This window comes from Drosophila ficusphila, unplaced genomic scaffold (assembly GCF_018152265.1).
Source record: "Drosophila ficusphila isolate 14025-0441.05 unplaced genomic scaffold, ASM1815226v1 contig_299, whole genome shotgun sequence".
Lineage (NCBI taxonomy): Eukaryota > Metazoa > Arthropoda > Insecta > Diptera > Drosophilidae > Drosophila > Drosophila ficusphila.
This window is the reverse complement of record NW_025064203.1, coordinates 236,293-262,953: the sequence shown is the minus strand read 5'-3', so window position 1 is coordinate 262,953 and position 26,661 is coordinate 236,293.

The window sequence follows — 26,661 nt, the reverse complement described above, 5'->3', positions numbered from 1 at the left end:
ACCTTATATTAAATAATTGCAACAAACACAGGTTTTTTTTTTTTTTTTTTTTTTTTAAAGCTTTGTTCTGTTTATTGAATCTTCTCCTTACGAGACTAACAATAAGTGTATCAAATCTTATACTATAACCTAACTATCAGTCATATAGACTGGAACAGTAAAAAATGGCCCTGACAAATTATGGCTGGGTTGGAAGGTCGTTACGTTGCAGGCGGGTTCTTTTGGAAACCCGAGTCAGATCCCTTGCAAGAGGATTTGGGTGTGCTGAGAGTTTTTCCTTGTATGACACTTTTTGCTTTTCTATTTCATCTTTTACTGCGAGAATGCCAAGGTCCCTGTGGATGTTTTCGTTTCGAATATACCATGGTGCCCCAGTGATAGTTCTCAGGATCTTTGCTTGAGCGCGCTGTATGATGTCTATGTTAGTTTTGCTCGCGTTTCCCCAGAGCTGGGAGCCATACGTCCAGATTGGTTTAAGAGTGGAGTTGTAGAGCAGTACCTTGTAGTCCAGACACATGGGCGATCGGGCGTTAATAATCCAGTGGAGGCTGCTGGCTTTTAGTTTTAAATGTAGTTTCTTGCATTCGATGTGTCTACGCCATGTTAGACGTCTGTCGAGGTGGACGCCGAGATACGTTACTTCGTTGACTTGGGGGATCATTGTGCTATTCAAGTGGATCGGAGGGCATGTTTGTCTGTTGAGAGTAAACGTTACGTGCTTACACTTCTGTTCGTTTATTTTGATACGCCAGTCGGATAGCCACTTCTCTACTACCGTGAGGTGGTTGGCTAATTGGGATGTTGCACGGACTGGGCATCTGAGGATCGCAGTATCGTCAGCGAAGGTGGATGTTAGTAGTCTCTCGCTCGTGGGAATATCCGCTGTGTAGAGGACGAATAGAGTTGGTTCAAGTGCGCTTCCTTGTGGGACTCCAGCTTCGATTATATAGTTTTCGGATGTTGTTGTGTTGCACCTCACTGCGAAGACTCTGTTGTAGAGATACGACTCGAGTAATTTGTGAGTGTACCCGGGAAAGTGTGTTTTAATTTTATGCATAAGACCGGTGAGCCAGACGCGGTCGAATGCTTGGGATACGTCGAGGAATATCGCGCTGCAGTATTCTCTATGTTCGAAGGCTGTGCGAATCTCTGATGTTATTCTGTTTACTTGCTCGATAGTTCCATGTTTTTCTCTGAAGCCAAATCGATGGGCTGGGATAATGTTATGAGCTCCCATATATGGTAAAATGCGTGTTAGAAGGCATTTTTCGAACAGTTTCGACAGGCATGATAAAAGACTTATTGGTCTGTAAGAGGACGGAATCGTGTGATCTTTTCCGGCCTTTGGTATCATTATAATTATTGACTTGTTCCATTTTTTTGGATAGTAGCCAAGACTTATGATCCCATTGAAGAGTTTACAGATGACCTCAATAGCACAGTTTGGAAGTTCAATTATCATTTTTGGAGTTATTTGGTCACCGCCGGGAGCCTTTTTCGGTTTTAGCCTCCGGATGACTTTGGTGATCTCATTCGGTCGAAACGATGGTATTGTGGATTCGCTTTCAGTTAGGATTTCCGGTAGAACGAAAGGACTTGCGGCGGGATTCGGTTGGAAGACGCCCCTGAGATGTGAGGCAAATGTTTCGGCTCTGTCTGTGTCGCTGCGCGCCCAGCCACCTGAAGAATTTCTTATCGGGGAGACGGTTTCGACCGGAGAGCTTAGGTTAGGGTGAGCCCTCCACAAAGGATGCTTTGTACTTGTTGGAGAGAGTTTCTCGATATACCTCAGTTGTGCGTTTTCGGCATCTTGCTTCAGAACCCGGTTTAGTTTGCGGGTGGCTTCATTTAGACGTTGCTTTGAGCGTGGCGATCTGCTGGTTTGCCACGCCCTTCGCAGACGCCTCTTTTCCAGAACGAGCTTTTCGATTTGCAGGTTGGTTTTGAACTTCTTTATTTGCGCATCATGTCGTTGTGGTGTTGAGATCCTGGCTGCTGTGACGAGTACCTCTTCCAGGGCGGCGGTAGAGCAGTCGATGACCTCTTCGATATTGAGCTGGGTGTTAAGCTCAATGTGGGAACTGACGTACTTCCTATATTTCATCCAGTCAGTTCTGTGCGACGTCAGCCTATAGGTGTAGTCCGTAATTTCTGGGCTTTGAAGAAGGGTTATCAACAATGGAGAGTGGTCTGATGAGAGATCGGGTAGGGCCGTGGCGCTCATTAGGTTGCGTGGGATGTTTTTTGTAACCGCGAAATCAATTAGATCTGGGATCTTTCTAGGATCTGCTGGCCAATATGTGGGGCTACCAGGAGAAACGTAGTCCAACTTATTTCTCACATTTATAAGTGCATTATAAAGTTGCCTTCCCTTGGGAGTAACGAGGCGTGATCCCCAGTGCGTATGCTTTGCGTTGTAATCTCCAGCAGCTATGAAGCGATCCCCAAGTGAGTTGTAGAAATCCATGAATTGAACTTCAGAGATTGTAAAGCGAGGTGGGCAGTAGACAGCGGCGATGCAAAGGTTGTCGTTTCCTGACTGCACTTTTATAGACGTGGCTTGCAAGTAATTTGTTGCAAACCTTTGGTGAAAATGGTGTTTGATGCGTTCTCTAATTAAGATGCCGGTGCCGCCGTGGGCTTTACCATCGGGATGATCTGTGCGGTAGAAGGTATACCCCCGTATATGGAAGTTATATTTGCTTGTGAGGTGAGTTTCTACCAGCAACATGGCGTCGATGTGATTTGCATTTAGGAATTGTGTTATTTCCAGTTTATGCCGTGAAATGCCGTTGGCATTCCACATGGATATTCTTAGATTGGTCATTTATTATTTGGACTGCTGTGATACAAGCAGCTGCATCACCATATTCTGGTTCTGGACCAGCGTTTGCATGGTCGCTTTCATAAATGACATGCACTCCATCATACTTTGTTGCATGGTAAACATCATAGTTTCCAAATTGCTTTGCGGCTGGGGTGGTACCTGTTTAGCGTTTTCTGAGTGTGGCTGGAGTGGTTTTTCCATGCCCCGTAGAGCATCAGCGTAGGAGATGCCGTTGGTGGTACTGAGCGGACCGAACGAAGATCTGGCTGCCTTGGCGAAAAATACGTCTGGCGTAGTTTTTGATTTAAAATACACATTTTGTGTATTTTGTTGACGCGTAGCTGTCGCTTGTCGCATGCGACTCTTCAGCTCCTTGTAGACCAGACAGCCTCTGTAGTTTGCCGTATGGTTTCCTCCGCAGTTCCCACATTTTTTTGTATGGGGATCTTCTTTGTTAGCAGGGCAATGTGCGGAATTGTGGAAGTCTCCGCAGACTACACAAACTGACCGAAGTGTGCAGTATGTCCTGGTGTGCCCAAACTCCTGGCAATTTGTACATTGCACTGGGCCGTTCCGTTTGTGTGGTCCTTCCACTGTGATCCTCCGGTGCAGTAAGAACTGCAGCTTGTAGATCGGGTGCACTTCATTTTTCCTTAGGGTTTTGCTATCTGGCTCGAGCTCGGCCTTAAAGAGAGGTTGCGGCTTTTTATTTTTGTTGATAATATTGCTAACATTCTTAGCAAAGAATCCCTTGTCTTTAAGGGCTTCTAGTATCTCAGATGGGGCGACGTCGGGTTCGATTCCTTTTAGTACTACCTGTAGCCCTTTGCTACTTTTTAGTTGGTAGGTGTAAAAATTCTTTTTCGTTTCCTCCAGGTATTTGGAAACAGCTCGGAAGTGTTCTTCATATTTCGTCTGAACTTTGGTTTCGTGGATGTTCCCTTTAATAAGCGGAACAACATGAAAATTTTCGTCCCCGACCAGCGCAACAATTTTGTTGACCAGGGCGTTTGAGCTTTTTTCCCTAATGTAAATAGGTGGGGGCTTTGGTTTCTTTTGGGTCACTTGCTCCGGCTCAGCTTGGGTCTCACCATCTGCTAAGAGGGAAAATCGGTTGCTGTTGTTTGAAATACTGGTTTTTTCCTTGGCTTGGATTGTACGGTTGATCTTTGGTTTATTACCAACCGTGTTCTGCGGACTAAGCTTACGCTTTATCTGGATGTAGCGATCCATACCGGTCTGTATGGCCGGAACCGCTTGTTGCCTATCAAAGCTTACGGTTTTTGTTGCTGTTGCAGTTTGCGATGGAGCCGTTGACACCGTTTTCGCAATATTGGTCGTTGCTTTAGTTGTTGCCGTTACTTTTGCTGAGGTAGTAGAAATTGAAGCACTGCTTGTTGTTGGTGCGTCTCCCATAGAAGCCGGTGGTGGTGGGGTCTGGCATTGATAACTCCAAGATGTAGGAGTTGGAATGAGTAGGGCTGGTGGTAGAGAGCGGGCTCTCGTGCTTTCGACGGTCAGTAGGGCCGGGTTGCTCTCTGTAGACGTTTTCTTTACTTCGGTATCGCGGGTTGAGAAATAAGCATAACAAGCGTTTCTTTGGTTTACGGAGCTTCTACGCTCATTATTTTGCTCGCCGCTCATTTATTTGAGCTTATCGCGCGTGGCAAAATTTGTGAAAAAACTGTATTATATCACTTATATTAGCAATTAGATATAGGCAACATGAGCAGGAGTACCCACGGGTACCCTGAGCGAATTTCGCGAAATAGAAATCTGATATTTCCGATGTATTTTTAGTTACTCGGCGGAGCGATATAAAAAACACGTCTGTTGTCATTGACAGTTGATTGAATTCCCAAACACAGGTAAAATACATTTTGTTGTTGTTGTCAATTGTTGCTCTAGGGTCCCTTTATAAGGACATAGGACAATATTGGCAATATCCTTAAAGGATCAAAAGTTGTTGCTTGTTGAGTTTTATTTTGAGCGAAAATTTAATAAAAATCACGAATAATCATTATTTTTGAGTTTTATTTTTTTTGCTCAAGCTTAATGATTATTTGTGATTTTTATTTTTTTGCTCAAAAATAATGTTTAAAAATAGAAGAATAAATATAAAAATTAAAAATTAAAAATCATCAAGGATATTCATAGTGTATCCTTAAAGGATAAAAACGTACTAGTCATGCTTCTTCTATGTTGATTGGAAGTGATTGATTTATTCATTTCAAAATAGCGACAATAATCATTATTTACGGTGCCTGATATTTTCACTTAAAAGACCTCGGCAGTAGCGGGGCTTAAAGAGTTCCAGGTTATGTATTCCCCTTCCCCTATCCATATTCTGCTATACTATATTTGCTGCTGCTGCTGCCGTGGCAAAGAGGGTTAAACATCTCTCCAAATCACTTCTTTTAATTCCTCATTCTTGATTTTAATTCCATTTTTAATTCCTAATTTTTTCTGTTCGATTTACTTTGGGACACGATATTAAAATCATGCCCCCACTGTCCTGAAGTGGTGCTCCCACAGATGCCAATATTGATGGCCAACCTGAGAAATATATATATATCTAAGAAAAATCTGGGGTTAGAATTGATACAAATCTACTTTTATCACTTACATTTCAATAACTTTACAAAATATAATACCACAATAATTGTCTGCGACTTTCGCTGCACTTAATCCTTTTGGTATTTCCAAGATATTTCAATATTTAATATTTTAAAGAAATCTTTGTTGATATTGAGCAAAAGGCACGTCTGGTTATCTCGGATGTCAATCAGAAAAGAACCTTGCCGAATATAGGTCGTGTTAGGCTAGGGTATGGTCGGAAGATCGCAACAGATGATTAAAACAGATGTCTAAGTCGAGCTTCCCACTGCATCTCTGGTACAGCTGATTCATCAAACAGATGTGTAATTAGCTAAGACAATAAGCCGAACTTAAACATTTTTAAAAGCATGCTTCTAGGCCGATCTAAACAATCTGGTCACTACAGGCGCCGTTACACTGACAAGAGTTGGTGCCTGTCAATATGCTTAAGACTTTACCATCTATTAGTGTGAGTCTTATTGAGCCAAACAATTTGTTGCGATTCATTTGTCAATTTCAATGGGACAATTGTAGTAACAAACAGTGAACTGTCAATTTAAGGACTATCGTGGATCTGGAAACTCTGTTTGTATAAACTCTGGCCGGATGAACCCTCATATCCATAGCTGAAGAATAACTTGCAATGCACTACGTTGGGAAGTGTTTCTAAGTCCTCGTGTTGCAATTCAAGAATGCGGGATGATGTATGATCCAAAAGATTTTGCAATGATACAAGTGCCTTATTTTCAAAATATTCTATTCCTTTTGGCCGGAGTTTTAATTTAGAATTAAGTACGGCCGGATACGCCGGGTATATATCACATCCGTGCATTTTTGAATTTCGTTATATTAAGTTGTTTGGTAATGACATACCGGTTTTTACATTAAAATTTCGAGCTTCGCTTGTGAAGTCAAATATAATCGTGTCGGGCAATGCTGTATGTCGTTTTGAAAGGTATTGGCATCACCTTTAAAATGACATATAGTTTGTTTGCATGAGCTTCAACGTTAAAAAAATGCAGTCGACTGAAAGCAGTTCACAAAGGCAGAAATTCGGGTAATTTCGAAATTTTTTTCACACAGGGAAATACTGCTGCGGAATCTCGCAGACAGATTATCACTGTCTTAGGAGATAACAAACATTCGATTCAAACCGCCGAACAGTGGCTTAGGCGATTCCGAAGTGGCAATTTTGATACCGAAACACCCAAGCCTTCCGGACGACCAGTGACCGTTGATACGGATAAAATCATGGAAATAGTGGATAGAGATCGTCATGTGACTATTAGAACCATCACAGAGGAGCTGCAACTAAGCACGGAAACCGTCCATAGGCAACAGATTCGAGCTGAAACAAAAGTATGGAAGGATGTTCTCGAACGTGTTATTGCCACAATACAAACACTTGCACAGCAGAATTTGGCTCTTAGAGGACACCGGGAATCTATTTCTGAAGATCCCAATCCAGGAAATTTCCTCGCTCTTATAAAGTATCTGAGTAAATTTGACCCTGTGATGAAAGCCTACGTGGAATTGAGTTCTGCTAATAAAGGGCAACTCTCATATCTTTCTCCCAACATTCAGATCGAAATCATTTCGCTTCTAGGAAACAAAGTTAGAAAATCCATCGTTTCAGCAGTAAAAGATGCGGTATACTACAGCATTTCTTTTGATACAACTCCAGATTCTAGTCATGAAGAACAAATGGCTCAGATAATAAGATACGTCGAAGTGAAAAATAATTCTGTTGAAATTCGAGAATCATTCATCGATTTTATCCCTGACAAATGAAGTCCTTAGGAAGCTTGAAAATTATGGGTTTGATGTCAATAACTGCAGAGGCCAAGCTTACGATAATCAAGCTACAATGGCTGGTACTCGCTCTGGGGTGCAGCAAAGGATTTTACCTAGCTAGGTACCCATTGGCAACGTTTATTCCCTGTAATAATCATTCGCTGAATTTGGTGGGAGTTCATGCAGCTCATATCAATCCTCAGGCAGTTACATTCTTTGGAACAGTGGAACGTATATATACATTCTTCTCAAAATCGACTTATAGATGGGATGTCTTGAAACAGCATGTCACAATTACAGTCAAACGCCAGTCTGATACCAGATGGAGTGCCAACGCAGCAGCAGTGAAAACTTTATCTACCCAACTCGAAGATGTTTTAACAGCTTTAGAAATAGTCCGAGATGCGTCTTCTGAAACCGTGGATACGAGACAAGACGCAGCACTTGTCATCGGCGCTGTTAAAAAATTTGATTTCCTGGTTCTGCTCCTTTTATGGGCAGAGATCCTTCCTTCTGTTGACAGAATGCAGAAAATGCTTCAAACCAAGGGAATCAGCATTTATGAAGCGGTAAAGTTGCTGGAGTCATTGTCGGATCACATAGAAGAATGGAGAGTTAATCTTTGCGACATAGTGATATTGAAAGCTAAAAATCTTTGTGAAGAAATGGGCGTAACGATTTCGAAAAGGATAATTCGAAAACGTAAGATGCCAGGTGAACTTGCTGATGACGCTGCTCTCGATATGTACCAAGAAACAAGACGCTTTTTTAGTTGAAATTTTGGACAGCCTTTCGATCGAAGTTTCTACTCGCTTTGTTAGCTTGAGAGTGCTCAATGAACGCTTCGGATTTTTTCTTCGACATTAAGAAATATCTTGATGACGATACAAAAAGTTTGGAAGGGAAACTATTGGAAGTGAACGAAAAATGTGAATCATTGGCCAAAATTTACTCAAACGATTTGAACGGGAAGGAATGTTTGACGACATGAAAGATGTTATTTTTCTTCTAAAAAGAGCCGAAAAAAGGGCGAAACTCTTGATCTCACTCCAAAAGAAGCATTATTATACATTTTGTCGTTGGGCTTAGAGGCATATAAAACACTAGTAACAGCTTTAAAAATTTTGCTGACTCTGCCATTATCTGTGGCTTCGTGTGAGCGGTCATTCAGTAAACTGAAATTAATCAAATCTTATCTTCGCACGTCTATGAACCAAGACAGGCTGTTAAATTTGACGATACTTTCAATTGAAAATGAAGTAGCAGCATCACTCGACTATAGTGAAATAATTGCCGAATTTGCATTAATCAAGGCCAGAAAAGTTATGTTTCATTACTAATATTTTATAGAGCATAAGATAATTAATAAGCCTTCAAATACATAAAAAACTTTAAATATTATTCATTTTATTCACGTTCAGAGGACAGAGGGGTGGAGGGGCGCAAATTTTCTGCTTTGCCCCAGGCGCCAGTTACCAGGCACGTATCCAGGGGGGGCCCGGGCACCCCCCGAAATCTTTGAATTCCAAAATTTTTTCTATTTAAGATTTTTCATTAAAAAGTCTTCAGTAGAAGAAACCTGACCTAACAGGAACGTATAGATCAGTAGACTGATACAAAGCCAAATTTAATTTAATTTATTGAATTTCCACATTTTTTATTGATTTTTGTCCTTGAGCCCCCCCGAAACAAATTTCTGGATACGGGCCTGCCAGTTACCCTAGATACGCCACTGTTCAAGGGAGGACTGTGAAAATCGATTCGCCGAATTTTTTGCCAGTAGGAACAAGGAATGCTTTAGGAGAGGCATATATGTACAAGTTACCATCAAAATGGCAGAAAATCATCGAAGACAACGGTACATATAGCACTTAAATCAGACAATGCTAACTCTGTTAAAATCGTCGTCAAAAATCAATAAAGAAATCGGTATGTAAGTAATTACCAAACAACCTAATATTATTTATATTATATAAGGGGAATGTTGTCAGGGTTGGGCCATATTTTGACCTATGTCCATAAGTTCTGAACGAATGACAATTTAGAATAAGTTTATACATTTTTGGAAAAGTACAAGCAAGATAAAGTGTTCACAAAAAATAGAGAATTAAAAAACAAAAACAAAAAAAGTTATAGGCGTTTGAAAAAAAAATGTTAGGGCTGGGCCATGTTGTCAGGCTTGGGCCATCTTCAAAAAATCGTTGACAATATTGTAACGTGGTGGTATAAAATTGAATTCAGGTAAATCTCACATTATTTTGTTCATTTATTTTATTATTCGGGGTTTTACAGTAAATGTCGGTTCAAGAAAATGATTCAGAGTTGCAGTTTTGGCATATAAAATATAATAACTTTTTCGCATTTTTGCGCACTTCAGGTGAACTTCCCTCTTGTACTCAATGCACGCAACAGAGTTGTTGCGATTTGTATACCGTGGCATAGTTTCCAAACATATAAAGCAGAAATCGATGTCTTGATCTTCATCAGAAGAGAGTTTATTTATGAATTTTCTTTGGGGGGCGACCACGTTTCTTTCTGTTGTATATGGTCGAAGTGATCTCGTTGAGTGCTTGATACAGACTGACTTTATTTAGAGAGTAGCGAGAGAAACGTGTGTGTGTATACATGTGTGTGCTTATAGAATGAAGGATTACAAAAAGTTTTGGATGTTTGTGTAGCGAGTTTACATTATACATAACACATCTCCTCCTTTAATTAGGAATTATTAATGTTTTTAGATCGTCTGAAGTCCTTTGGCTTAAAACGATCGACTTCCTGGCGAACACGGCTGCTTTGGCGTACTGGTATGCCGGAACTACGTTGTGTAGATCGTATCTGTCTCGGCTGCTGGGTAGGTGCTGTTGCGCGTTCAGGAGGGCCAGACACAGGAGCAGGATAAGGTCGCTGAACAACTGGCGGAGTTGGCGGTTGTTCTTGTCGCTGTGTTTCTTGGTTTAAGGATGGCTTTGGCAGTTCCGGAATCCACCAAAACTCTGGAGGTTTCTCGATGGAGTTGTTTGCTGACAACTTCGGTTTCAGCTGGTTGAAATGGCGCTTGATATAGCCATTTGAAGTGCGAACGATGAAAAGCATTTTTCCAACTGGACGGTCGATTATGCCTTCAATCCACTTTTCTCCCCTTGAATAGTTTCGAGCGTATACCGTTTGATTAGGGATGTACTTGGTGATTGTTTGTTTAGCTTCGACAGGCTTCTCGAAAAGTTGACTAAGCACGGTGCGGACTGGTCTACCGTGGATTAACTCAGCAGGAGTTTTACCTTGGGCATTTGGAGTGAACCTGTAAGAAGAAAGATATTTAGTTACAGCCACCCTAAGTGGTATACCGTCTTGGAGGTTCTTCTTGACTGCAAATTTGAACGTCTGCACAAAACGTTCTGCTAATCCGTTGGATGCTGGGTGGAATGGTGCTGTGGTAATATGCTTTATACCGTGCAGTTTGCAGAATTCTTCGAAGGCGTCAGCTGTAAGCTGAGGACCGTTATCGCTAACCATGGTTTTCGGGTATCCTTCGATGGCGAAAATCGAAGACAATGCAGCGATCGTGTTGGCGGTTGTTGTAGACGACATTTGGATTACAAATGGAAACTGTGAAAAGGCGTCTACACATATGAGCCACATAGCGTCAAAGATTGGACCAGCGAAGTCGATGTGAATTCGCTCCCACGCTGTTGTTGCTGCTGGCCAACTTTGGTACTCTCTTGGTGGTGCAGGATTGTTGCACTTGCAGATGCTGCATGACTGGGCCAGGCTTTTGATGTCTTCGTCAATGGTAGGCCACCAAACATGTTGTCTTGCCAACTGCTTCATTCGAACAATGCCCCAATGTCCTTTAGAAAATCCGTGAGGTTTTTCACGGAATTGAAAATGATTTAAATTTTGACTTGCGGTGTAGCAGCCTAGCTGGGGATTTTCCGTCACGAAAGAAGACGCAAAGACAATTCGAAATCAATGCAATTTATTGCGCGGGCGCAGCCAACGTAGACGAGAGATTATCAACGACTGACTCACACGAGCAGTGCCAAATTCTGACGAAGTTACAAGCTTATCATTATAAGAGTAAGAGTAAGAGTAATTTAATTTACGAGCTAGGCTTAGAGTACAAGAACTTCATTGGACTTCAATTTTTCTCTACTTCAGTTTTTTCTCGTTACTTATAATTATGTATTTATAATTTATTATTCCAAATTTGACTGCTCCAACATTCCGGCCCCGTTGAAGGCTTCCGGCACTTTAACATTTTCGTTGCTAATTGGCAGCAACGCCAATTTATGAATTGCTCGCCTAATTACGCCTCCTTTGGTTTTTATGTCGGCCACCCTCACTCGCTTGTCTTCGCCGAGTGATGTCGCCACGACGCGTCCTGTTAACCACCGTTGAGGAGGTAGATTGTCCTCGTGTACGAGGACCAAGCTGCCGACTTCCAAATTGGTGCCTACTGTGCACCACTTGCTGCGCTGCTGCAGGCTGGCCAGGTAGTCCTTGGACCAGGTTTGCCAAAACTGCTGCTTGAGTGCAGACAGCATTCGCCACCGCTTCAAATACTCGAAGCTGGCCTTTCTGCATACTCCGTCTGTGCTGGATTCTGGCGGCAGCGTAAGAAGAGGCTGGCCGATCAAAAGATGCCCTGGAGTTAGTGCCTCTCCATCGTTGGGGTCGTTGCCAGGCGACGCGATTGGACGCGAGTTGAGCAGCGCCTCGACTTCGACCAGATGCGTGCTGAGCTCGTCTGCTGTGAGTCTGGCATTGCCGACTCCTCGGAGCAACCGATGCTTGGCTGCCTTGACTGCTGCTTCCCACAGTCCGCCGAAGTGTGGTGACCTCGGAGGAACGAAACACCACTCGACGCCTCTCTGCGCCGCGTATGATGTCAGCTGGCCTTGGTTCCGACGAAACGCTGTTTGCAGCTCCTCCAGGACTTTGCTCGCTCCCACGAAGTTGGTCGCGTTGTCGCTGTATATTTTCTCCGGAAGACCCCTCCGTCCGACGAACCTTTTAAATACAGATAAAAAACTGTCAGTAGAAAGATCGACAACGAGTTCCAGGTGAACAGCCTTTGACGAAAAACACACGAAAACAGCCACATAGGTCTTGATTGGAGGTTTCCCTCGGAGTTTTAATGAGACATAAAATGGACCGCAGAAATCTACCCCACAAATCAAGAAAGGACGAGCTTGTCTAACCCGATCGGCTGGCAAATTGCCCATTATTTGGCCAAGAAGTACAGGCTTATACCGAAAACAGTGGACGCAGTCTCGAACAATTTTTGTGCACGCCTCTCGAGCATTAATTAGCCAAATCTGCTGCCTCAAAAGCGAGACCATCACTTTGGCGCCTGCATGATAATGCCTGTGGTGTAAATTGTGAAGGAACAACTTAACGAATTTTGATTTTTGAGAGAGCATTAAGGGAAATTTGGCATCATACGGGATTGATGCATTCAACAGTCTGCCTCCAACACGAATTAATCGAAATGCCACCCCATCTAGCTCGAATGTGTGTATGAAGGGATTTAAGCGTTGAAACTGTGGGGCCAATACTTGCGATTTCTCCAACTTTAAAAATTCCGACCCTAACTCAAGTCCTTGAACTATTTGCACAAGCCTTAGGAATGACAATCTTAATTCCCTTGCGGAAATTACCGATTCGCATAGATCCTTTTTCTTTTTAGTAAAACGATGTACATATGCCATAATGCGGAGTAATTTGTCGAATGACGAACATCTTTCTATAAGACCAAGGAAAACGTTTGGTTCACTTGTCGCAACGGAATGCACTGTAGCACTTTTCTTGTTCTCTGACAGCTTCAATTCCAAAGAAACATCAATCTGGTGAAGGTGGGGCCACTCGATGTAACTGCGTAGTAAAAAATCTGGCCCATTTTCCCACAGAGAACATTTCAAGCCGTCCACATCTGTTCCACGCGACACTAAGTCAGCTGGATTCTCAGTTGTAGGAACATGACGCCAAACTGCATTTTCTGATAGCTCTTGGATTTCAGAAACTCTGTTTGCGACGAACGTTGCGAGTGTGGATGGATCCCTTTTAAGCCAATAAAGTGTGACTTGAGAATCTGACCAAAAATTAATGCTTTCAATCTCCAAAGAGTCAAGCAATGGGGCTAACTGAGCCCAGAGCTTTACAAGCAGGTGCGCTGCACATAGCTCGAGCCTTGGAATGGATTTCGTCTTGAGAGGCGACACTCGCGATTTGGCGCTTAACAACCTAGATAAGCTTTTTGTCCCAACACTTGTGCGGACATATATACAACAGCCATAAGCTTCACTTGAAGCATCAGCGAAACCGTGGATTTGAACAGATTCATATGCTGGCAGACAGATGTATCGAGGTATTGAGATCTTGTTTAATTCCAGCAAATTCTGCTTAAACTTGTTCCAACTGGTAAGCAGACTCATAGGGACCGATTCATCCCAATCCAATTTTTGTCGCCATAGTTCTTGCAACAAAATCTTGGCCTTAGTTATTAAAGGACACAGTAATCCTAAGGGATCAAATAGGCGAGCTGTGACAGACAAAATGTTACGCTTTGTTGGTGGTAATGAATCAAATGACTTATCTAGGCTATAATGAAACACATCACTTCGCGGATCCCATTTCATACCAAGAGTTTTGACGGATGTAGAATGGTCAAGCGTCAGAGACTTTTCCGGCCCTGTATCTGCCAGAAGGCTGGAATGATTGGTGGCCCATTTGGCCAGATCGAAGCCCCCATATTTCAAAACCTCAGTTACTTCTCTACGAATAATTTTTAACTCTTCTAAACTATCAGCTCCTGTGATCATGTCGTCAACATAGAAATCACTTGCGATAACCTGAGATGCAATCGGGTGTGATTCCGAATAGATCTTTGATAATTCAATTAGACAACGAATCGCCAAAAAAGGAGCTGATGCTGTTCCATAAGTAACAGTGTTTAGCCGATAAGTTTGAAGTTGGTCTGTGCCTTTCTCTCTCCATAAAATAAGTTGAAAGTCCCGATCATCTTCGGAGACGACAACTTGCCGATACATTTTTGAGATGTCAGCTGTTAAAGCATACTTCTTTAATCGAAACCGTGATAGAATGGCGTACAAATCCCTCTGAATAGTTGGTCCCACCATTAACGTTTCATTTAACGAGACCGAAGTTGACGTCTTACTTGACGCGTCGAACACAACTCTGAACTTCGTGGTGCTACTTTCAGGTCTCAGGACACATTGATGCGGAATGTAGTAATGGTGTCCTGGAGGAGGTATCGAAAGCAATGACATATGACCAAGGGTAAGATACTCTCTCATGAATTCTTGGTACATATCATGTAAACTGGCGTCACGGTTAAGTTTGCGCTCCAACGCAAGAAATCTGCGCTTTGCTGTTTCGAAAGACAGCCCTAGCACATTCGAATTCATTTTAAATGGTAGCTTTACCTCAAACCGACCCGAGGCAAGTCTTTTTACCGTCTCCTTGAAGTGTTGCTCACAAGCAACTTGTTCAGCTGTATAGACAGCCTTCGAACTCTCTGTGACTTGTTCCAAATTCCAAAATCGTTCAACTAGAGAGTCGAGAGAACCGATATCATCGTTAACAGTGACGCTACAAACTTGAGCATTATTCAACTCTTGCTGAGTGTACTTCCCAGAAACAATCCACCCCAGTAAAGTTTTCTGAATTGATGGGTGGTGGGAACCTAACTTTATTTGGCCTACGCTTAAAAGTTCGAAAAATATTTCTGCGCCAATTAGCAGGTCCACCTTTGCAGGCTTATAAAAGCGAGGGTCTGCCAACTCAATGTTTGCTGGTATACTCCATTGCGCACAGTTCACCTCATGGTCTGGTTGGTATGTCGAAATCGATTTTAAGACCCAAAAATCAGATCCAAAACTATGAGCATTGATCCTAGAATGTATCGATGTGTGGACCTTATGTCGTACTACCGATTCACTATTTCCTACAGTGGTAACGTTTAAGTATGACTCTTCTCTTTTTAAACGCAGACGTTGTGCTAGATCCTCAGCCATAAAGTTTATTTGCGAACCCGAATCTAAAAGAGCTCTTGCTAACTGAAGTTGCCCAAACCTATCTCGTACCTTTACTATCGCAGTAGCAAGAATGACTTGGTCATTGCTCGCGACATGACTTGAATAGGCTTGATTTTGCTGGCCGGCAGCTACTGCGTTGCTCTGAGAGCGCACTTGCGGCACTGATCCAGGAACAGTTGGCTGATGCTCTACATCGTAGCGGTGAAGAAGCGTGTTATGTGGTGTTGAACAAACACGACACTTTGCAGCCTTGCATTTCTTAACTGGATGTCCTTGACGTAGACAATTAATGCACAAACGGTGGTGCTTAACGAAATTAAAACGCTGAATTACCGGGAGAGCAACGAAAGCTTGACAACTGCCTAAACTGTGGTCCGACGCTGAGCAATATTGACATTTTGTCTCAGTCCGTCGTTCTGTCTTTGTGCACGAAAAAGAAGATCTTGAACATCCCTTATTTGATCCCTGGCTGGTCTTTCCCTTGTTCCTTGTGGATTCCTCAGCAACTAAATGCTGATACCGACGATTTAGCTGAACCACGCAATCGGACCATGTTGGCAAAGTATCGTAATCTAACTGTTCTTCAAAGCGCGATTTCGTACCGTGATCTACTTTGGACATTGCTATGTGAATCAACATGGCGTTATTTATTTCCTTCTCGCTCCCCAAAGACTGTAATGACGCATACAGAGCTGACATTTCATCGATTAGAGACCTTAAACTGGAAGCCGATGGTTTTAGTACAGGAGGGATTTCAAATAATTGTGACACTGTATCAAAAAAGATCAGACATTTGTTATCATAAACACTTTTAAACTATCCAATGCCTTTTCGTAATTACTCTCCGAAATTTGAAAAGCCTTAACTGTTCCTAGGGCACCATCAGTTAGACAAGAAAGCAAGTGATTAAACTTCTCGACATTTGTTAAAGATGTATCATTATGCACCAAGCTTTCAAAAAGACTTATAAAGTTTTTAAATTCCGCATGTTTTCCACTAAATTTAGGCAGATTTACTTTTGGCAAATTTGATATCGGACGATGATGATTGTTATCCGCCTGATTGACTTTTTTAGAATCGTTAACTTGCATTGCAGACCGGTATAATGATTTTGTGATAACACACATATCCTCAACTGACGCTCTTAAATCGTTACTTGGATTAATTAAATCGATGTCTGACTGGATTTCCAATAATTTTTCACAATAAGTTTCAAGCAGTTCCATTCGGTATTCGATTTGAACTTTATCGAAGGAGATAGTTCTGTCCTCGAATGCCGTTCTCATACGCCTAATATCAGCCATAACCCTATTGTGTTTTTGCATAGCTGCGAGAAGTTTTTGGCTAGTTTTAGAAGTTCCTTCCTTCACAATTAATTCCTTATCTTTGTCACTCATTTTGAAATTATTAGAATTTATTATTTATTTCCAAATTTATTTATTAATTATATGCCTCTCACAAAGGCTAAACTGCAATATTTTGCCGAAGGACAACGTTGAAGCAGAATAAAGTAATTTATTTTGGTCACCTAAGGGTTAAAGAATGCGAAATAATTGTATATGTATGTACTTGCAGGTATAACCTCTGCAGCCAACGCCAAAATTAAAACGATAAAAATTTATTCGACAACGCAAAATAGGGCGAAAGATTCCCGCGAATTATTGTAGATCACACAGGGGTTAAAGATGCCAAATAATTGTGTATGTATGTATGTACTCGCAGGTATAACCTCTGCAGCCAACGCCAAAATTAAAACGATAAAATTTTATTCGACAACGCAAAATTGTGTAAAAGCTTCCCGCGAATTGTTGTGGATCACATAAGGGTTAAATATGCCCACAAAACACAGCCAAAACGCACCAATTTATGATTTTAATTTATTAAAAACGTGTATATAAGTGGCTCATATAAGGGTTAACAATTGTGATACACTGCGTCGAATTCCAACGGGTTCTATTTATTTAAGCGAAAATTCTCCAAAGTGCAAATGTATGTATGTATATGCGCAACTCTAACTTGTACTGCTCTTTATTTGCAAGTACATGCAAACCGCTATGTAAACGTTTCAAAAAACTGTTCTGCGAATCGGGAATCAGAGAGAGAACACAAAACCGTTTATTTGTCTCAACTTTTAAAAATTTTCACAAAATTTTCGCACTTGATTTTTTATTAAAGGCAGTTCACATAGAATAATGGGTATTTTAAGCTTTTATAATTTTCTGAGTGCCAAAAATTAATACAAGTTGCTGGAGTGGGCAACGTATACATGCAACAAAAATGTTCGACAATTAATGTTTGGCACTGAATACCTGGTTGTTTGGCATGTTTGGCACAAACTTTCCTTTTTTTATGGTCGAGTCCAACGCTGCACCGAATCCGCCAGCTAGGTTATTCACTCACACTGAGAAAAATGAACGAGTGCCGAGACGACGAAAATGCACTATATGTTCTATTTTCTGTGGTGATTTTCCACGAAAATGCTAACCGAAGTCCCTGCTCGGGCGCCAATGGAAAATCCGTGAGGTTTTTCACGGAATTGAAAATGATTTAAATTTTGACTTGCGGTGTAGCAGCCTAGCTGGGGATTTTCCGTCACGAAAGAAGACGCAAAGACAATTCGAAATCAATGCAATTTATTGCGCGGGCGCAGCCAACGTAGACGAGAGATTATCAACGACTGACTCACACGAGCAGTGCCAAATTCTGACGAAGTTACAAGCTTATCATTATAAGAGTAAGAGTAAGAGTAATTTAATTTACGAGCTAGGCTTAGAGTACAAGAACTTCATTGGACTTCAATTTTTCTCTACTTCAGTTTTTTCTCTTTACTTATAATTATGTATTTATAATTTATTATTCCAAATTTGACTGCTCCAACATCCTTCATGTAAGAGTTTTAGGATATGGGCACGTAGACTGGCTGGAATTACTACACGATTTGCGTCTGTGTGTAGGCAAAGCAATTTTTTGTTGATAGTAAGAGCCAACTTTCGGTTAAAGTAAGGCAATAGGGCTTCGTTGCCTGGCTGAAGTTTTTCTGGCCATCCTACAGATACGTACTGCAAGACTTGCTTGAGGAGTTCGTCTTTGTCCATGTGGTTGCAAATGAGCTCTGAATTTATCGGTGTTGACACTTCGACTACAGTATGGCAAGCTTCCTCTTCTTTGTCGAAATCTGGATCTGTACCCACTGGAAGGCGTGAAAGGGCATCCGCATTACCATGAGCAGATGTGGATCGATACTGGATATCGAAGTTGTAGGCCAAGAGAATAATGGCCCAACGCTGTAGCCTGTTTGACGTCATCAACGGAAGATGCTTGCCTGGATTAAAAATGGTAACAAGCGGCTTGTGGTCTGTGATCAGGATAAATTTTCTTCCGTAAAGGTATTGGTGGAAACGTTTTACTCCAAATATTATAGAAAGTCCTTCCTTTTCGATTTGGCTGTATTTAACCTGATGCTTGTCGAGTGTCTTAGATGCGAAAACAATGGGTCTCTCTCCTCCATCTGGCTGAAGATGCGAAAGGACTACCCCGATGCCAAAGGATGAGGCATCTGTAGCGAGCACTAGCGGTAAATTTTCGTCAAAGTGAGCTAGCTGCGTTGCGTTAATAATGTGGGACTTAAGAGCTGTAAAAGCTTGCTGCTGTTGTAGACCAAAAAAAGAAGGCTACATCTTTCCTGCGAAGCTGGTTCAATGGAGCAGCCAACTGCGAATAGTTCGGAATAAAATTACAATAATAATTATCTTTACCCATGAATGCTTCCAATTGTTGTAAGTTGGAAGGCGGTCTCAACAGTTTTACAGCCTCCAAGCCTGAGCTGTCTGGAAGAATCCCGTTTGCGCTGATTCTTCGCCCTAAATATTCAATTTCGTCCTTGAAAAAGAAGCATTTTTGCCTTTTGCATCTGATGCCGTTCGCTTGAAGAGTGCTGAGAACTTGGTCGATTCGGTTCAGATGTTCCTCGCTTGTAGGTGCTGAGATGATGATATCATCTAAATAGTTGCCACAACCTTCTATTCCCTTTAGAAGTTGCTCGAGGTATCTTTGAAAAATGGCTGGTGCACTTGCAATCCCGTAAGGAAGGCGCTGATACTGAAATAGACCCAGTGGTGTGTTAACCACCATGATTTCTTTGGAAGCCTCATCTAATTCCATCTGAAGATAGGCGTCCTTGAGGTCTATCTTGCTGAACTGCTGTCCATGGCGAATGATGTGGAATAGAGCTTCTTTTGTTGGTATTGGATACTGTTCGACGTCGATTTGTGCGTTTACTGCCTGTTTAAAATCGCCACAAATACGTATATCGCCACCTGGCTTAGGTGCGAGCACAATTGGGGATGCCCAATTGCTGAACTTGACTGGTTTCCAAATTCCGGCTTGTGTGAGTCTGTCTGCTTCAGCTTTAAATTTGTCCATCTGAGCGAACGGAATTTGGCGGCTTTTATAAAACTTTGGGGTTGCTGACGATTTCAGGAATACGCTGGCTTTGAAGTCTTTAATGACACCCATAGCTGGTTCAAACACTTCGTTGTATTTGTTGCAGAGGTCACTTACTTTGTCATTATGCACCTCATAAATGTTTGATACTTGCATGATATCGAATCCGAAAACGTTAAATAGATCCATGCCGAAGAGATTGGTCGAAGTTTCTATATTTGCCACAATTAAGACCACTTCTTTCTCTTTCTCCCCGCACTTTGCGACAGTGTGCAGCTCCCCTAGCAATGGTATTGGTGTATGTCCAAACGCATGTAAAACTCGGGAACACTTGTGCAATTTTGGCTTCTTCAGCAGCGCGTATGTATTGGAGTTGATCACGGATGCTGTTGCTCCGGAGTACATTTGAAATGAAATTACTTGGTTAATTATTTCGAGATCAATGACTTTTCTGTTTTGTTGACATTTTACTTGACCTGTGACACTGTACACTGCTTCGATCGCTTCGACTTCATTTGCTTCGTTCTTGTTGGGCTTGACTTCACGGTTATTTGCTTGACCAGGCCCTTTGGCATTTGACTGGACATTCTTTGACATACAGACGACTGCTATATGACCTTTTCTACCACACTTGTGACATACGGCGTTTCTGAATTTGCAATTCTCTCTTTGGTGAGATTGTCCACAACCAGAGCACGATTTTAAATCCCTTTTGAACGAATTGGCATCACTTCCACTTTTTGCAAACTTTTTTGTGTACGTGTGGATCGCATTGATTGGATCCTGTTTGTATATGTTCTCTTTTAGCGCTGCAACGGTTTTTGTTGTTGTCTCGTAGGTTTCTGCAACTAAAAGTACATCTTCAAGAGTTGGCTTTGACTTTTGAAGAGCAGATGCCCGGACTGCATCATACGGAGTATGTACTATGATCTGATCTCTTATCATCTCATCTACATAATTTGATAAGCATCCACTTCTGCTGCAGACAAATTCGCATTCACGAGCGATCCCGCGCAAATCGGCTACCCACTCTCTATGTGTTTGTGAATGCTTCATCTCCCTCTTGAAAAACTCGTAGCGAGCTGCTACAATATGCCGTTTTGTGGTGAAATGCTCCGTGAGCTTGTCTGTGAGCTCTTTGTAAGAATATGTATTCAAATTGTTACTCCCGAACAGATTTTTCAATAGTTCGAATATATTTACACCACACCATGAAAGGAAATAGGCTTTTTGTTTTTGTTCTGCACTAACCGAATATGCGTTGAAGTGCTGCGATAATTGTTCCAGATATGACTCCCAATTTTGATTGTCTTTGTCGAATTTGTGGAACGGAGGACACATAGATGATTCACCCGCGTGGCTTGAATCACTAGCACCTGGAGAAGCGTTTTTTTCTAGCATTGCTTGCATCCAGTTTCGTTGTTGTTCCATAATTGTTGCTGTAAATTGTTGCTGTTGAGCAAGTATTTTCTCGATTAAGTTCTCATCTGCCGGCATCTTGATGAAAATCAACGACTACGCGACACGATATTATACGATTTACACAAGAATGTTGCTTTCTTGCGGCTGAGATTCCTTTAATCCTCGTCGCCAATAATGTTGTATATGGTCGAAGTGATCTCGTTGAGTGCTTGATACAGACTGACTTTATTTAGAGAGTAGCGAGAGAAACGTGTGTGTGTATACATGTGTGTGCTTATAGAATGAAGGATTACAAAAAGTTTTGGATGTTTGTGTAGCGAGTTTACATTATACATAACACTTTCGCTTGTTGTTTTTGTCGAATAAAAGTTAGGAATAATTGCTTTGTCTTAATCAAAATTCACTCTTTTGCATATTTTTGCTACAAAAGACTAAAATATTACAACAAAAATCGAAAATACACAAATAAAATGTAAAAATTATGATGGCCCAATCCTACAATCCTACAATCCTGACTACAAGACATGACGACATGCGTTTTTAATCTATTATGGTATGACATAGCCAAACTATATCTATCAATGAAACTATATCTTAGTATTTTGTATTATAACAACTATATAATGTATTTTTATGCTCAACTTGCGGATGACATGTTGTAATTTTGAGTTATGACACCTTTTTGGCCAGGTTAAAACAACTTGTTCCTTCACATATCAACGAAACGTAGAAAAAAGTAATCCCGAAATGAGTAGTTACGTGGAAAGTTTCTTGTGACCGATAGAAGTTTCTTGACACGCACAAACAGATGGCACTAGTACGAATATTCAAAATATTGAGATGGCCCAAGCCTGACAACGGTCCAACCCTGCCAACATTCCCCATATATATTATATATAATATTAGTTATATTATATAATATAAGTATTTCTGTAAGTTGGTTATATGCTATCACAAAGAGGATCACGGGAAATGGAGAGCCTTGGGGTATGCCGTTTTGGATGGGTTGAAAGGAAAAGAGGTCGGAGTTAGTACATATGTATGTACATTCGATTTTTTTTCTGCTTGTCATATAATTTGTTATGTAGATGGTTATTTTTGGTCCCATTTTCCAAATGGCAAGTTGATTGAGTATGGAATGGAATCCGATTCTGTCGAAATCCTTTTCGAAATTTAGGGATATGATGTATGCGTGGTTTTTTCTTGAAATAGCTCTTGCTAATAGATGGTCTACGAACAGTAGACTGTCCATAGCTGATTTACCTTTTCTGAAACTAGTTTGACTGTTTTGGATAAGTTTGTCATTTAGTACAAACCACCACAGTTATTTAGCTATAATTTATCCTGAATTTTTGAGAGGCACGAATTTAGTGAGATTGGCCGGTATGCATTTACATAGGTTGGTTTTACAGTATAATTCGCTTAACTGCATCGAGTCGATTGCAGTGATTTTGGAGGCAGCTATCTTAAAAAGGCAGCTAACGTAATTTTTATAAACTGTCTAAAAAAAAAAACTTTTGAATTTCGTCTTGATTTTTAATTATACGGTTTATTGTTGATCTGTCACACTTGTATTTCGTGCAGAGAACACTTTTATCAACTTTTTCGCTGACAGCCGTAATAATTTGGAGCTTTTCTTTTAAAGTTAAGCCAACCAAGCGCTTCACTTTACCCATTTTTACGATTAGGAATGATTTATGCACACAAATGGCACGATCAAAACAAACGAAAAACGGACATGCGCAAAGAGATGCAAGCGTTGCCATATGCACAAAAAACGATACATGATTAAAACTCATAAATTTGTTGTTTCCAAATTCGAATCCTAGATGGCGCAGTTAAGTTGGATGATATTCATAGAATAAGACAGTTAAATTCTGCCGAAACGAGGCACTTAAGTGCGAAAGGCAGCTAACTTGAATGCAGCAAACGTAATTAATTTCATACAAATGAGACCATAAATGCAGAAAAAATAGAAATAAGGCAGTTATCTTGACGATGCAGCTAAGCATCGAGGCAGTTAAGCGAATTATACTGTATATGTGTTTGGTTTTATATGTGTTTGGTTTTATATGTGTTTGGTTTTATAATTGGTGTTACTATTTTTGTAGGTTTGTGGGATGATGCTATTTATTTTAGTATTGATTATACGTATGTACATATTTAGTATATTAAGTATTGAGTTTTGTAGGCTTATAACTCTATTTTTTGTTGTTTTATCTATGTTTTTTATGATTTCTTATTTAATCCTGTCCAGTCCGGGTGTATTTCCTTTAAGTGTTTTAGGGCAGCTGAGAATTCTATTGGAGTTATGGGCTTTTCTATCTCTTTAGCTATTTTTCTGGGAATGTATGACAGATTGTGTGTGTTTTTGAGTGTGTAACATTCGTATAACATTCATATATAAAACATTCGTATAACATTCATATATAAACATCAAATATAACAACCTTTGTATAACAGACATAAACCACGCTCAAAAGCTTCAAAGCTCTCCTTTGACCGATCAATGTAACGAAACTCCAAAGCTCCTTTAATTACCATATGTTTCATATCAACTAATGTAAGATTACGATAAGAACCGTTAGGATTAAGCTTACGCATAAGAACCAATGTAAACCGAAACGTATAAAAGACGGGCCTTGAGCTCGAATAAAGTCATTCAAGCATTACGCCTATCACAAGTGAAGTTTGCTTTTGGTTTATGAGTGTGGGCTAAAATTAGGGTCGGATGAAATTTCTGAAAAATGTTTACGAAATAAGCCTGCGATTTCTAATTTGTGGGTGGAGTTTTGATTTTTGGTTGGGTTAAATATGCAGTGTATGTGTTTTTGAGGGTTAAGTCCGTAAAACCGTCGAATGTTACTCCAGATTATTTTTGGGGGGTTTTGGGTGAGATTAAGGTCGTAAAATTGTTTATGCTTAGTTTTTATACCCTTGCAGACCAAAAGGGTATTGTAATTTCAGTCAGAAGTTTGCAACGCAGTGAAGGAGAGGGCGATACCGAGTTGAGCAGAAAGCCGATTACGGTAAAAAAAATTCCAAGTTGAGCAGAAACGATTTTTGGACATAAAAAATGAACGTCCGAGTTGAGCAGAAACGATTTTTGCACATAAAGAATGAACCTCCGAGTTGAGCAGAAAACCGATTACGGTAAAAAAAAAAAAAACAAAAACATCCGAGTTGCGCATGAACGCCTTTTCCACATAAAAAACCAATGTCAGAGATGCCACAAAATCATTATTAATTAAATAATTTAATTTTTCAAAAAAATTGGTTCTTTTTTCAGTTTTCAGTTTAGTTTTTTTTTTTTTGAAAAATTACTTAATAATCATATAGCATATAGCGCGCGCACTTATGCATTGATACATATGTATGCTATACGATTATTAAGTAATTATTCAAAAAAAGGTTATGTTTTCTGTTTTTAGTTTTTTTTTTTTGTGCGCGCGCACTTTTGCATTGATACATATGCTATATGATTATTAAGTAATTTTTCTCAAAAAAAAGGTTATTTTTCAGTTTTTAGTTTAGTTTTTTTTTAGAAAAATTACTTAATAATCATATATAATATATGATTATTAAGTAATAATTATTTGCAAATAAATGAATAATAAATATGTAATAATTACATATATGAATAAGTAATGATTTTGACGCATCTCTGACATTGATTTTGCCCAACTCGGATGTTTTTTTTACCGTTATCGGTCTTATGCTCAACTCGGACGTTCATTTTTTATGTTCAAAAATCGTTTCTGCTCAACTCGGATGTTCATTTTTTATGTCCAAAAATCGTTTCTGCTCAACTCGGATGTTCATTTTTTATGTCCAAAACGAGTTTCTGCTCAACTCGGACAATTTTTTTCAATTTTCTGCTCAACTCGGCTAGCCCCGAAGGAGACACCTCAGACCCCATAAAGTATATATATTCTTGATCAGCATCACGATCTGAATCGAAATCAGTGCTGCCAATTTGGATTTTTTCCCGTTAAAACTGGCTTTTTTTGAAGGCTAACTGCGGGAAAAATTTGTAAATTGCGGGAATTGGGAAAAGCGGGAAATCTAGCTTTTTTAAAAATTCAGTCGGCTTTTTCACGATATACGCAAATGTCATCACTCCATCTCTATATAAAAAGTGCGCGTAAATTCTTAGTTGAAGTTTTAAAATGCCGAAAGAATATAGGCAAAAATGCCGCGATGTCTGACTTAAAAATGAAGAGTTCTAGGCATGGATCCGCAGGGACGACACAAACCAGCAGAGGGTTTATTGCAACTACTGCAAGACCACTATTACAGCTAAAATTGACCACTTGAGAAGCCAGTGCAAAAAACGTTTCAATGATAGGAATCAATATGTCATACGCAAATGAGGAAGACGAAGAAAATATTGATAAAATGATGGAAATCTTAACTTAATAAATTAACTTAACTTAATAAATTGTTATTTTTTAATTTTTTCGCCTTTTTGAGAACTTTTTTGTTTAGCTTTTTATTGGATTTTTTAACAATTTTTTTAAGCTTTTTCTTTATTCTTCCCGTCAAAAACCTCTTTTTTGCGGGTCAAAAGTTGGCAGCACTGATCGAAATACATATGTACGTCTGTCTGTTTCTATGTAAACTCAGTTTTAAAGATATCTTGCTGAATCTTTACTAAAAGTTGTGTAGTTATTGCACTCAATATATATGTCGGAACGGGCGACAATATAGCTCCCATACAAGAGGTTAAAAAAATAAAGGAAAAAATTATTACGCCGTTGTTTTTCATCAAATTGACTTCATTTTTCCAGATAGTGTTTTCTAACTACTATTGAATTTCGGATTAAATTTTATCAAAATCGAATATGTCTATCATATAGCTGCCATAGGAAAGATCCAAAAATGTGTATAGAAATATTAAAAAAAATTATAACGTCGTTGTTTTTAGTCCTATGAGCATGATTTTGGGAACATCGAGTTTTTCAAATACCCTTGAATAGAGAAAAAAATTTCATAAAAATAACGTAAATAATGTAGAAATAACGTAAATAAAATGATAACAACGTTGTTTTTCACCAGACAGTCACGACTTTTGGAATGTAGAGTTTTCTAATGACTCTTGAATTTCAAATTAAATTTCATCAAAATTGGACAACTTTATCAAATCATTAAAACTTTCAAGTTTTTTACTTGCAATTTTTTTATTTGTTTAGAAAAAAAATTATAAAAAATTTAACGGTTTCAAAGCTGATCCCCCCCAACATACAGTGGCTCGCAGTTTATTTCAACCAGCACCTCAAAAAAACTTTAAAGCCATATCTACTTGTATATCTAGCCAACCATGAGAGCTAATATAAAAATTTAAATGAGGGTTAGTAGTGTGAGCCTTTAACATAAAATTTTTATTTCCATTTATTTTTTAACATTTTTTAAATATTTAATAACTACAGTAGAATTCAGTTATAACGACTTTCAAGGGACCGCCCATTTTTCGTCGTTATAATCGGAAGACGCACTAAGCAAAAGGAGGGAATACATAAT